The 11,221-nt window shown below is 50.1% G+C and overlaps 1 protein-coding gene across 7 annotated transcripts in view; it reads left to right on the top strand.

Annotated features, from left to right (window-relative positions):
- Positions 1 to 11,221, top strand: part of VMP1 (vacuole membrane protein 1) — a 917,545-nt gene that overhangs the window by 410,291 nt on the left and 496,033 nt on the right. The window lies entirely within an intron of this gene.

Below are 11,221 nucleotides of genomic sequence, written 5' to 3'. Positions count from 1 at the left end.
GGAAATGTCATAAATAAACAATCTGAAACTTTGCAGCTATGGCTGAGGTTTCCTTCAGCACCGAGGACAGGAGACATTGCCTCCTGATCCACTTCTGTCCCCTGTGGTACAGCCATGGCAGAAGAAAAGTCTTTAAATGAACAGTGCTGATATTTCAGAATATATCCGAATTGGGAAAGTAAAAATGAAGCAGCTTTTTTGAAATTCTGGAGACAAATATTTTAATGGGATCAAAACAAAACAATACACTAGGTGATAACATTTCCACACATTATCGTTTGTGCGCTGTATACTTTTTTCAGTAAAACTGTATGTCTCCGTAAATGTAATGGTCATTTCAACTGAAAATGTGTTATCTGTAATGGCAGTGCGCAACCACACCATACGCACTTTGTACTGCCCCACTCCACTCTACAACACTCCACTCTACAACACTCCACTCTACAACACTCCACTCTACAACACTCCACTCTACAACACTCCACTCTACAACACTCCACTCTGCAACACTCCACTCTGCAACACTCCACTCTGCAACACTCCACTCTGCAACACTCCACTCTGCAACACTCCACTCCGCAACACTCCACTCCGCAACACTCCACTCCGCAACACTCCACTCTGCAACACTCCACTCTGCAACACTCCACTCTGCAACACTCCACTCTGCAACACTCCACTCTGCAACACTCCACTCTGCAACACTCCACTCTGCAACACTCCACTCTGCAACACTCCACTCTGCAACACTCCACTCTGCAACACTCCACTCTGCAACACTCCACTCTGCAACACTCCACTCTGCAACACTCCACTCTGCAACACTCCACTCTGCAACACTCCACTCTGCAACACTCCACTCTGCAACACTCCACTCTGCAACACTCCACTCCACTCTGCAACACTCCACTCCACTCTGCAACACTCCACTCCACTCTGCAACACTCCACTCCACTCTGCAACACTCCACTCCACTCTGCAACACTCCACTCTGCAACACTCCACTCTGCAACACTCCACTCTGCAACACTCCACTCTGCAACACTCCACTCTGCAACACTCCACTCTGCAACACTCCACTCTGCAACACTCCACTCTGCAACACTCCACTCTGCAACACTCCACTCTGCAACACTCCACTCTGCAACACTCCACTCTGCAACACTCCACTCTGCAACACTCCACTCTGCAACACTCCACTCTGCAACACTCCACTCTGCAACACTCCACTCTGTCTCACCACTGTACGACACAACACTCCACTCTGTTACCCTCCACTCGGAAGACATGCCACTCCAATCTGACACGTCACTTCAATCTTTGACACGCTCCTCCACTCTGCGACCCCTCCACTCTGCAACCCCTCCACTCTGCAACCCCTCCACTCTGCCCCACTCCACGCCACTTTGCTCCACTCTCCTCTTACACACTACTCCACTGTATGCCACTCTATGCCACGCCACTCTGTGCCATGCCACTCTATGCCATGCCACTCTATGCCACGCCACTCTATGCCAAGCCACTCTACTCTGTCCCATGCCACTCTACTGTACCATGCCACCCTACTCTGTGCCACGCCACCCTACTCTGTGTCACGCCACCCTACTCTGTGCCACACCACTCTGTGACGTGACACTCCATGACTTGCTGCCAATCCATTCTTCTCTACAACACACTACTCGACTCAATGCCACATCACAACACTCTGTTCCACTTCCTTCTACTCCACGACACTCTATGCCACTCCACTCTAGGACAGTCTACCACACACTACGCCTCAACACTCTAGTCTACTCCAATCAGTGCATATCCCTTTATGCCGCTTTTCTCCAATCTAAACCACTCCAGACTACAACACTACTCGACTCTGTTATTCTACAACACTATTTACCACTCCACAACACTCTATGGAACTACTCTCTACGCCATTCTATTCCTCTTCATTAAATCCTACTCCACTCTACATCACTCTGCTCAACTTTAAGCAACTCCACTGTACTCTCTGTATGTCCCTCCACTGTACTCTCTCCACGCCAGTCCACTCCACGCCGTTCCACTCCACGCCGTTCCACTCCACGCCGTTCCACTCCACGCCGTTCCACTCCACTCTGTGCCACTCCCCTATATGCCACTCTACTCTGCCCCTTTACCACTCTACTCTGCCCCTTTACCACTCTACTCTGCCCCTTTACCACTCTACTCTGCCCCTTTACCACTCTACTCTGCCCCTTTGCCACTCTACTCTGTCCCTTTGCTACTTTACTCTGCCCCTCTACTCTGCCGATTTGCCACTCTACTCTGCCACACCACGCCACTCTGCTCCGCTCGGTGCCACTCATCCACTCCTTTCAACGACACTCTACTCTACGCCTCTCTACTCCACTCCTCTCCAGTCGACGGCACTCTACTTCACTGCTCTCTACTCCACTCCATTCCTCTCCAATCAACAACACACTACTCCACTCAACAACACTCTACTCCTCTCTACGACACTCTGCCACATCGTTCTACTCTACAACACTCAACTCCATTCTACGCTACTCCACGATACTCTGTGCCACTCCACTCTACGACAATGTACCACACTCTACGCCATGACACTCTGGTCCACTCACCTCCCTCTGTGCCACTGTATTCTAATCTACAGCACTCCCCTCTACTTTACAAAACTCTACTCTGCGCCACTCCATGACTATATGCAACTGCACTCTACGACATTCTATGCCACTTCATGAAACCCTACTCCTCTGCTCTACCCCACTCCACCTCCTCTACCCCACTCCACCCCCTCTACCCCACTCCACCCCCTCTACCCCACTCCACCCCCTCTACCCCACTCCACCCCCTCTACCCCACTCCACCCCCTCTACCCACTCCACCCCCTCTACCCCACTCCACCCTCTCTATGCCACTCCCCTCTCTATGCCACTCCCCCCTCTATGCCACTCCCCCTATGCCACTCCTCCCTATGCCATTCCCCCATGCCACACACCCCTCTATGCCACACACCCCTCTATGCCACACACCCCTCTATGCCACACACCCCTCTATGCCACTCCCCCCTCTATGCCACTCCCCCCTCTATGCCACTCCCCCCTCTATGCCACTCCCCCCTCTATGCCACTCCCCCCTCTATGCCACTCCCCCCTCTATGCCACTCCCCCCTCTATGCCACTCCCCCCTCTATGCCACTCCCCCCTCTATGCCACTCCCCCCTCTATGCCACTCCCCCCTCTATGCCACTCCCCCCTCTATGCCACTCCCCCCTCTATGCCATTCCCCCCTCTATGCCACTCCCCCTTCTATGCCACTCCCCCTGTATGCCACTCCCCCGTATGCCACTCCCCCTGCTCCCCCGTATGCCACTCCCCCTGTATGCCACCCCCCCTGTATGCCGCTCCCCCCTGTATGCCGCTCCCCCCTGTATGCCGCTCCCCCCTGTATGCCGCTCCCCCCTGTATGCCGCTCCCCCCTGTATGCCGCTCCCCCCTGTATGCCGCTCCCCCCTGTATGCCGCTCCCCCCTGTATGCCGCTCCCCCCTGTATGCCGCTCCCCCCTGTATGCCGCTCCCCCCTGTATGCCGCTCCCCCCTGTATGCCGCTCCCCCCTGTATGCCGCTCCCCCCTGTATGCCGCTCCCCCCTGTATGCCGCTCCCCCCTGTATGCCGCTCCCCCCTGTGTGCCGCTCCCCCCTGTGTGCCGCTCCCCCTGTGTGCCGCTCCCCCTGTGTGCCGCTCCCCCTGTGTGCCGCTCCCCCTGTGTGCCGCTCCCCCTGTGTGCCGCTCCCCCTGTGTGCCGCTCCCCCTGTGTGCCGCTCCCCCTGTGTGCCGCTCCCCCTGTGTGCCGCTCCCCCTGTGTGCCGCTCCCCCTGTGTGCCGCTCCCCCTGTGTGCCGCTCCCCCCTGTGTGCCGCTCCCCCCTGTGTGCCGCTCCCCCCTGTGTGCCGCTCCCCCCTGTGTGCCGCTCCCCCCTGTGTGCCGCTCCCCCCTGTGTGCCGCTCCCCCCTGTGTGCCGCTCCCACCTGTGTGCCGCTCCCACCTGTGTGCCGCTCCCCCCTCTGTGCCGCTCCCCCCTCTGTGCCGCTCCCACCTGTGTGCCGCTCCCACCTGTGTGCCGCTCCCCCCTCTGTGCCGCTCCCCCCTCTGTGCCGCTCCCCCCTCTGTGCCGCTCCCCCCTCTGTGCCGCTCCCCCCTCTGTGCCGCTCCCCCCTCTGTGCCGCTCCCCCCTCTGTGCCGCTCCCCCCTCTGTGCCGCTCCCCCCTCTGTGCCGCTCCCCCCTCTGTGCCGCTCCCCCCTCTGTGCCGCTCCCCCCTCTGTGCCGCTCCCCCCTCTGTGCCGCTCCCCCCTCTGTGCCGCTCACCCCCCTGTGCCGCTCCCCCCTCTGTGCCGCTCACCCCCCTGTGCCGCTCACCCCCCTGTGCCGCTCACCCCCCTGTGCCGCTCACCCCCCTGTGCCGCTCACCCCCCTGTGCCGCTCACCCCCTCTGTGCCGCTCACCCCCTCTGTGCCGCTCCCCCCTCTGTGCCGCTCCCCCCTCTGTGCCGCTCCCCCCTCTGTGCCGCTCCCCCCTCTGTGCCGCTCCCCCCTCTGTGCCGCTCCCCCCTCTGTGCCGCTCCCCCCCCTCTGTGCCGCTCCCCCCCCCTCTATGCCACTCCTCCCCCCTTTATGCCACTCCTCCCCCCTCTATGCCACTCCTCCCCCCTCTATGCCACTCCTCCCCCCTCTATGCCACTCCTCCCCCCTCTATGCCACTCCTCCCCCCTCTATGCCACTTCTCCCCCCTCTATGCCACTCCTCCCCCCTCTATGCCACTCCTCCCCCCTCTATGCCACTCCTCCCCCCTCTATGCCACTCCTCCCCCCTCTATGCCACTCCCCCCCCACGCCACTCCTCCCCCCACGCTATTCCACTCCCCCTTCCACTCCCCCCACGCCATTCCACTCCCCCCACGCCATTCCACTCCCCCCACGCCATTCCACTCCCCCCACGCCATTCCACTCCCCCTCCCCCCACGCCATTCCACCCTGTTCCATTCCGCTCTGTTCCATTCCTCTCTTCTCCTTTAAACACCACTCTATGCTCTACGCTGCTCCACTCTACTCTCCTGTACCCCACTAACTTTTAGCAATGCTGTAACAGCCACGCTGGTGTACAACATGGCTAAAACATTTTGGGAAAGTCAGTTCAGTTCAGCTTTATTCGATTTTTGTTAAAATTCATAAAAGCATACATTTAAAAACACTCCTGACAAAAGTTGCATACAAAAGCACAGAATGGCAAGAAGATAAAACATTTGTCTATGCAGCATGAATACGTTCCTTTGTTTTATAGTAGAATTCATGATTTTCCATACCCATGGCCAATGTACATTGTCACGGGGTGCAAGATGGCGGTCTGGCCGTAGACCGCACAGCAGCGTCTTGCCTGAGCTCCGTGAAAATACATGGAATAGAGAGCAAACACTAGCGAGAATCCAGTCGAGGCTTATGAGGAAGGAATCGTTTTAAGTGGTAAAACCTCAAGATTGGAGACTGGAGACTGCAGCGGTAGCAGCGGTGGCGGCAGAGATGAGAGGACTCTATAGATCCTTTTAAGCAGGATAAACTATATACAGACTGGCCCATTCAGTGGCGGCGGCTACGGAGAGAAGAGCTTGGAGAGGTGGGAACGGAGCAAAGCCGGCTACAAAACATGAGCTCACCTGCTACCACCACACAACCTTCCCCCTATGAATGCGGTTTACCAGCGGCCGGCTCATCGGCTTGCAGAGAATTGGTCATTATGCTTGGTTGGGCTGTCTCTAGGATTGCACCGACAGTCTTTCAGCAGCAGCATTGGCGTAGCGGCTCCGTGGAGCTCAGGGCGGAGCTCAGGGCGGAGCTGAACGCGGAAACATCGATGTTGTGCAGCAAGTCACCGGAGTCGAATACGGTCAGCCTCGATCGCCCCAGCAAGGAATTTGATATCAACAGCCTGTGCTTACGACTGGGAGAAGCAGTTGTGGAACTATTGAATCTAGCGGGGCTAGCATCGTTTGAAGGCTTTACCGACCTGAGACTAGCTCTGGAAATGCCATCTAAATCAGCTTCGTCAGCAGCTGCAAGAGCAAGACTTGCAAAAGCAGCAAGAGCACTCCGTGAGGCAGAGCTGGAGGAGCAACAGTTGCAGCAGTCTGGGGAAGGCAGGCAAAGCGGTGGCGTATCCACGGTTCCTACAATTAGTGCCAAAACGAGGAAACAAGTCCAGAAGACACCAACTACCTGCTTACCGCGCCAAGAGGTTTTAACCACCAAGCGGAAAATAAATAGCACTCATGAGGTAGCGAGCCCTGGTAACACGGTTATGGAGCTACTTAGGAGAAAGCAAGGGGCCCCGGGGAACGTAAGGAATACAGAGGATACCCTAGTACATTCTCCTAGTACGGGGGCAGCCCTCGAGGTGTTACTATCCCCGCAACAACTAGAGAAAAATGGCCATGCCCCATCACAAGTTATACCCGCGGAGAGTCCGGAGGAGAATCTAACTGTAAGTACTTTAAGCGTTATTAATGGTGTTGCTGGCATTAATACTAACGGCCATATAGATCCTAATACTGCTCCAATCGCCTCTCCGAATGCTATTATCATCTCTCCTAACGCTCAAACTGATACAATTTCTAAATTTTCAATGTCGTTTTCTGGGACTGGTGAGAACATAATGGGGGTAGTGGATGATAATCAGCCCCAAAATAATCAAGCAGTTCAAAACTCCTCACTACCTACGAAGGGCTTAGCAGGGGGCCCTTCCTTAATGACTGCGATGGAAGAAATACCCTTGGGGGAGCATATTCTAACTCATGGCCATGTAAATGCTGACCCTCAACCGTTGATTGACAGCAATGATGGGAACAGGGGAGCACTTATAACTCAGGGATCTTCCCTTCCTGAAGCTGAAAAAGAAGGGAATGTATTCTACTCTTTTTCTGATGAAACAGGAGTAGAGGCGGAGACCGAAGACGGAGAGTCAGACAAAGTTAACTCTAGTATAGAGTATGATGAAGATGACCTGGAATATGATGAAGATGGCGAATCCCTTCTGTTTACATCTTCTGCAGAAGAGAGTATAGAGGAGGAGGCACAAACAAATACAATCAAATCCAAACCTAAACCCCTGTCCAGGACTAAACAACGAGGCCCCTGTAACACAGATTTGTCTAACCAATATACACTCCCCCCAATGCAGTAGAAACCATTCTGCAGGCCATCGCAGCCCATAGGGAACAGACGGAGGAGGACAGTAAACGATCAAGAATGGCTCTACGCAAGATTCAGGGGGTGGTTAAAAAATTGACTAAAACTTGTAAATCAATTGGTGAAAGGGTTACGGAAGTTGAGGCAAGAGTGTTGACTACTGAAAATGAAACTCAAGCAAACGTTGAAAAGATCAAACTCCAAGAAGCTGAGCTAATGGATATGAAATGGAATCTTGAGGATTTTGAGAATTGTCAGCGCCGTAATAACTTACGCCTGCTGGGAATTCCGGAAAAAATGGAGGGGGAGAATGTACGCGCATTTGTTATTAAACTATTCAAGGAGTCTATGCCCGACCTAACAAATTGGAACTGGGAACTTGAGATTCAACGAGCTCACAGGATACCGTTTAACCCTCCTGCTAAACCTGGCCCCTATCCTCGTGCTATCCTAATTTATTTTGGGAATTTTTTATTGAGACAATCAGTGGCCGAGAAAGCTAGACCCGATCATAAACTTACATGTAATGAGGTTTCTTTTTTCACTAGGCCTGACTTCTGCCATGCTACAGTTGAGAGGCGGCGGCGGCTACGATCCTTAATTAAACCCTTTCAAGAAAAGGGGGCCCAGGCTTATTTAAATAACCCCGCAAAGCTAAAGGTTGTATGGGCAGGGCAGGCCAAATTTTTCGTCTCAGAAATTAAAGCAAAGGCTTACCTCGATGAGATTAATAGATAGGGGCTAGTAACCTTGTAATATAGAATATAGAGTCTCTTGCTAAGTCACTACCATCGATTGATTATTGTTTGATTATTATGTTTTTTTTTTCTTTTGAGGTATTGCCTATTGTTTAGTATGCAACTCTCTATTCCTATAGGCTTAAACCTATACTACATTATTAAAATGGATACGGTAGCTCAGGCGCTGCACTGCTAGCATCACCAGGACTCTGGCAGAGTCCGATTGCCTACTAATTGCAGGGGGGGGTCCCTAGAGGGGGAGGGACCTGCAGGGGGGAGGGGGGGTGGGTGGGGTTTGGGGGGGGTGGAAAAAGGAAAAGAACCTGATCCAGAGGGTGAAGCTTTTTTTTTTGTAAATTTTAAGAACTGTATAAATAAAGTAAGCAACTGCATGATGAAGAAGTCAAAGATCTTTGATAACTACAATGAGAGAATTAGCGAGTTTTTTATATATACTGATTCATTGACTAATGGCTAGATTGAAAATTCAAACCTGGAATATTGGGGGTCTATTGAACAGGGAAAAACAAAGTCGATTGTGTGAATTAATAAAGCTTAATCCTGTAGACATCTTATGTCTACAAGAGACGCATGTTTCATGGGATAAAAGATCACAATTGAGGCTCAGAGGATATAATCTGCTAGCCGTCTCTACCCAAACATCAAACATAAGAGGGGTGGCGATTCTCGCTAAAACTTATCTTGGTCAACCTATATGTGCTGCCTCTGATCCACATGGTAGATGGGCAATAGCGAAATTAGCAAATGGTTTGATTATCTGCACGATTTATGGTTCTAATCAGGACGATCCGACAGTATTCTCACTACTCGAAGTTTAGCTTGCAACCTGGCAAGGTTCGCTAGTGATCTGTGGGGACTTTAACATTTCTTTAAAAACACATCTATTTAACGATCAAAATAACCATAATCAGCAGAGCTATGTAGGACGCAAACCTAAAGTATATAAGGCTATCAGGAGACTCACAAATAGTTTGGGACTAGTAGATATATGGGGTGTTAAGAATCAGCAGGACTCAGGATGTACATACTTTTCTCACCCACATCAAAAACATGTCCGTATAGATTATTTTTTCTCTACTAGGGATTTAGTGGCTCAGGCGGTAATTACAAAACATCCTAAGATCTTATCTGATCACAATGCTTTGGTTCTCACACTGACAGTTGGCGATCGAAAGCAGCTGCGACAGTGGTCATTTGATCGAAAACTGTTGGTTGATAATGAATACATTAAACACATTAAAAAATGGACGGAGGATTTTTTTTATATCAACCGCTTTAGTGCCCCCAGAAACACTGTATGGGATTCTTTTAAATCTGCCCTTAGGGGCGAGACCATTAGCTACCAAGCTAGAGCGAGAGAGCTAAATAAGAATGATTTTAACGCTAAAGTAATAGCCTTGGCTAAGGCAGAGGAAGATCATACCACAGCTATTTCCCATGGGGCAGATGCTACACAATCAATGTATTTAGTTACTCTATTAAAAAATGAGCTAAACAATAGCCTTAGTCAAAAAGCAGCTCAGATTTACAGTGCTCATAGGAGAGATATTTATGAAAACGGGGAAAAAGTGGGGAGGCAGCTGGCGTTACACACCCGGCAAAGGAATGTTTCCAATCAGATAAAATTGATAACTGATAATGGTAAATCATATACGCAGGCAGATGAGATCACTTCGTTATTTCAGCAGTATTATCAGAATCTATATACGGAAGACTCTACCGCTTTATCAAATACAGAATATGAGTTTCTGAATAACTTTATTAATAACACCGAGGGTATAAAAGAATTAGATGATATTACACGTCAGGATCTGGAAAGAGAAATCACCCTAGATGAGGTATTATTATCTCTAACCTCACTTGCATCGGGCAAAGCAGCAGGTCCTGATAAGCTACCCATAGACTTATATAAAATTCTGAGCTCTCAGCTGGGACCAATACTTCATGATCTTTTTTTAGGTATTCAATGGAACGGGGTAACCCCGGATTCCTGGAATAATACAAATATAATTGTCTTTCCCAAAAAAGAGAAATCACCTCAGCAATTAACGTCATACCGTCCCATATCATTAATCAACGCGGATTCCAAATTATACGCCAAGGTGTTAGCCACGAGACTTAGTAGTGTTATTGAGCAAATCGTCTCCCCGTGGCAACATGGCTTTGTTCCTGGCAAAGGAACAACGGACCATACATCTAGAGTAATTGCCTTGTTTGATGCCATGACGGTCACGGGGGGCCGAATGTCAATTATACTATTAGATGCCGAGAAGGCGTTTGATCGCGTCTCGTGGAAATTCCTGTGGGCAATTATGCAACTAAACAATTTCGGCCCCAAATTTATTAAGGCGATAAGATCAATGTACCTGTCTCCCAAAGCTAAAGTTCAACTGATGGGATTTGAATCTGATGATATTAGCATAACTAGAGGTACGAGGCAAGGGTGTCCTTGTTCCCCCTTATTATTTGCTCTATATATTAACCCTTTGATTTTGAAACTTATTGAGAGCCCCAGTATTAACCCAATCGTTCTTGGCCCGTTTTCTACTAAAGTATTAGCATATGCTGATGATATCGCGGTCTTAACATCAAACCCGATTGAGGCTATGGAGGAAATTGAGGCTATAACTACAGAATATGGCATCTATTCTGGATACTCTTTAAATAAAAGGAAGACAATTATGTACTGACAACATCAACTATAATGATCAAAGGAGAGCTGCAAATGCTACTTATCTAGGAATTGTCATTGCTCCTACTGTTAAAACCATAATTAACCATAACTTCATCCCATTGATTCGAAAAATTACAAAAGATTTGGATAGAGTAAATGGGCTCAATTTGTCTATTATAGGGCGAGCTAATTTCCTTAAAATGAATATACTTCCTAAATGCCTTTACCTGTTTCGAGCAATTCCACTCGCTATTGATCCTAAGATCCTAAAAACTCTTGAATCCCTTATGATTAAGTTTGTTTGGCAACATGGTAAAATCCGAAGGTCTCACAAGTTAATGTCTCTACCTAGCGAAAGAGGTGGGTTGGCAATACCTAATACTGGTATGTATCACTGGGCCGCACTTCTTAAACAAATGACCCCATTGATTAGCTCTAATGTAAGGGTATTAACCCCTGATAATAATATGCCACCCTCAATATATGAGTTATTATTATGGGATAAGGCCAATGGATTGTTCTTACAACAGATTGAGGCACGGGATTATAACAATGATC

Source organism: Lissotriton helveticus, chromosome 3_1 (genome assembly GCF_964261635.1).
Source record: "Lissotriton helveticus chromosome 3_1, aLisHel1.1, whole genome shotgun sequence".
Lineage (NCBI taxonomy): Eukaryota > Metazoa > Chordata > Amphibia > Caudata > Salamandridae > Lissotriton > Lissotriton helveticus.
Note: the sequence above shows the minus strand (reverse complement) of the source record. Positions and strands in the feature narration are given on the sequence as shown.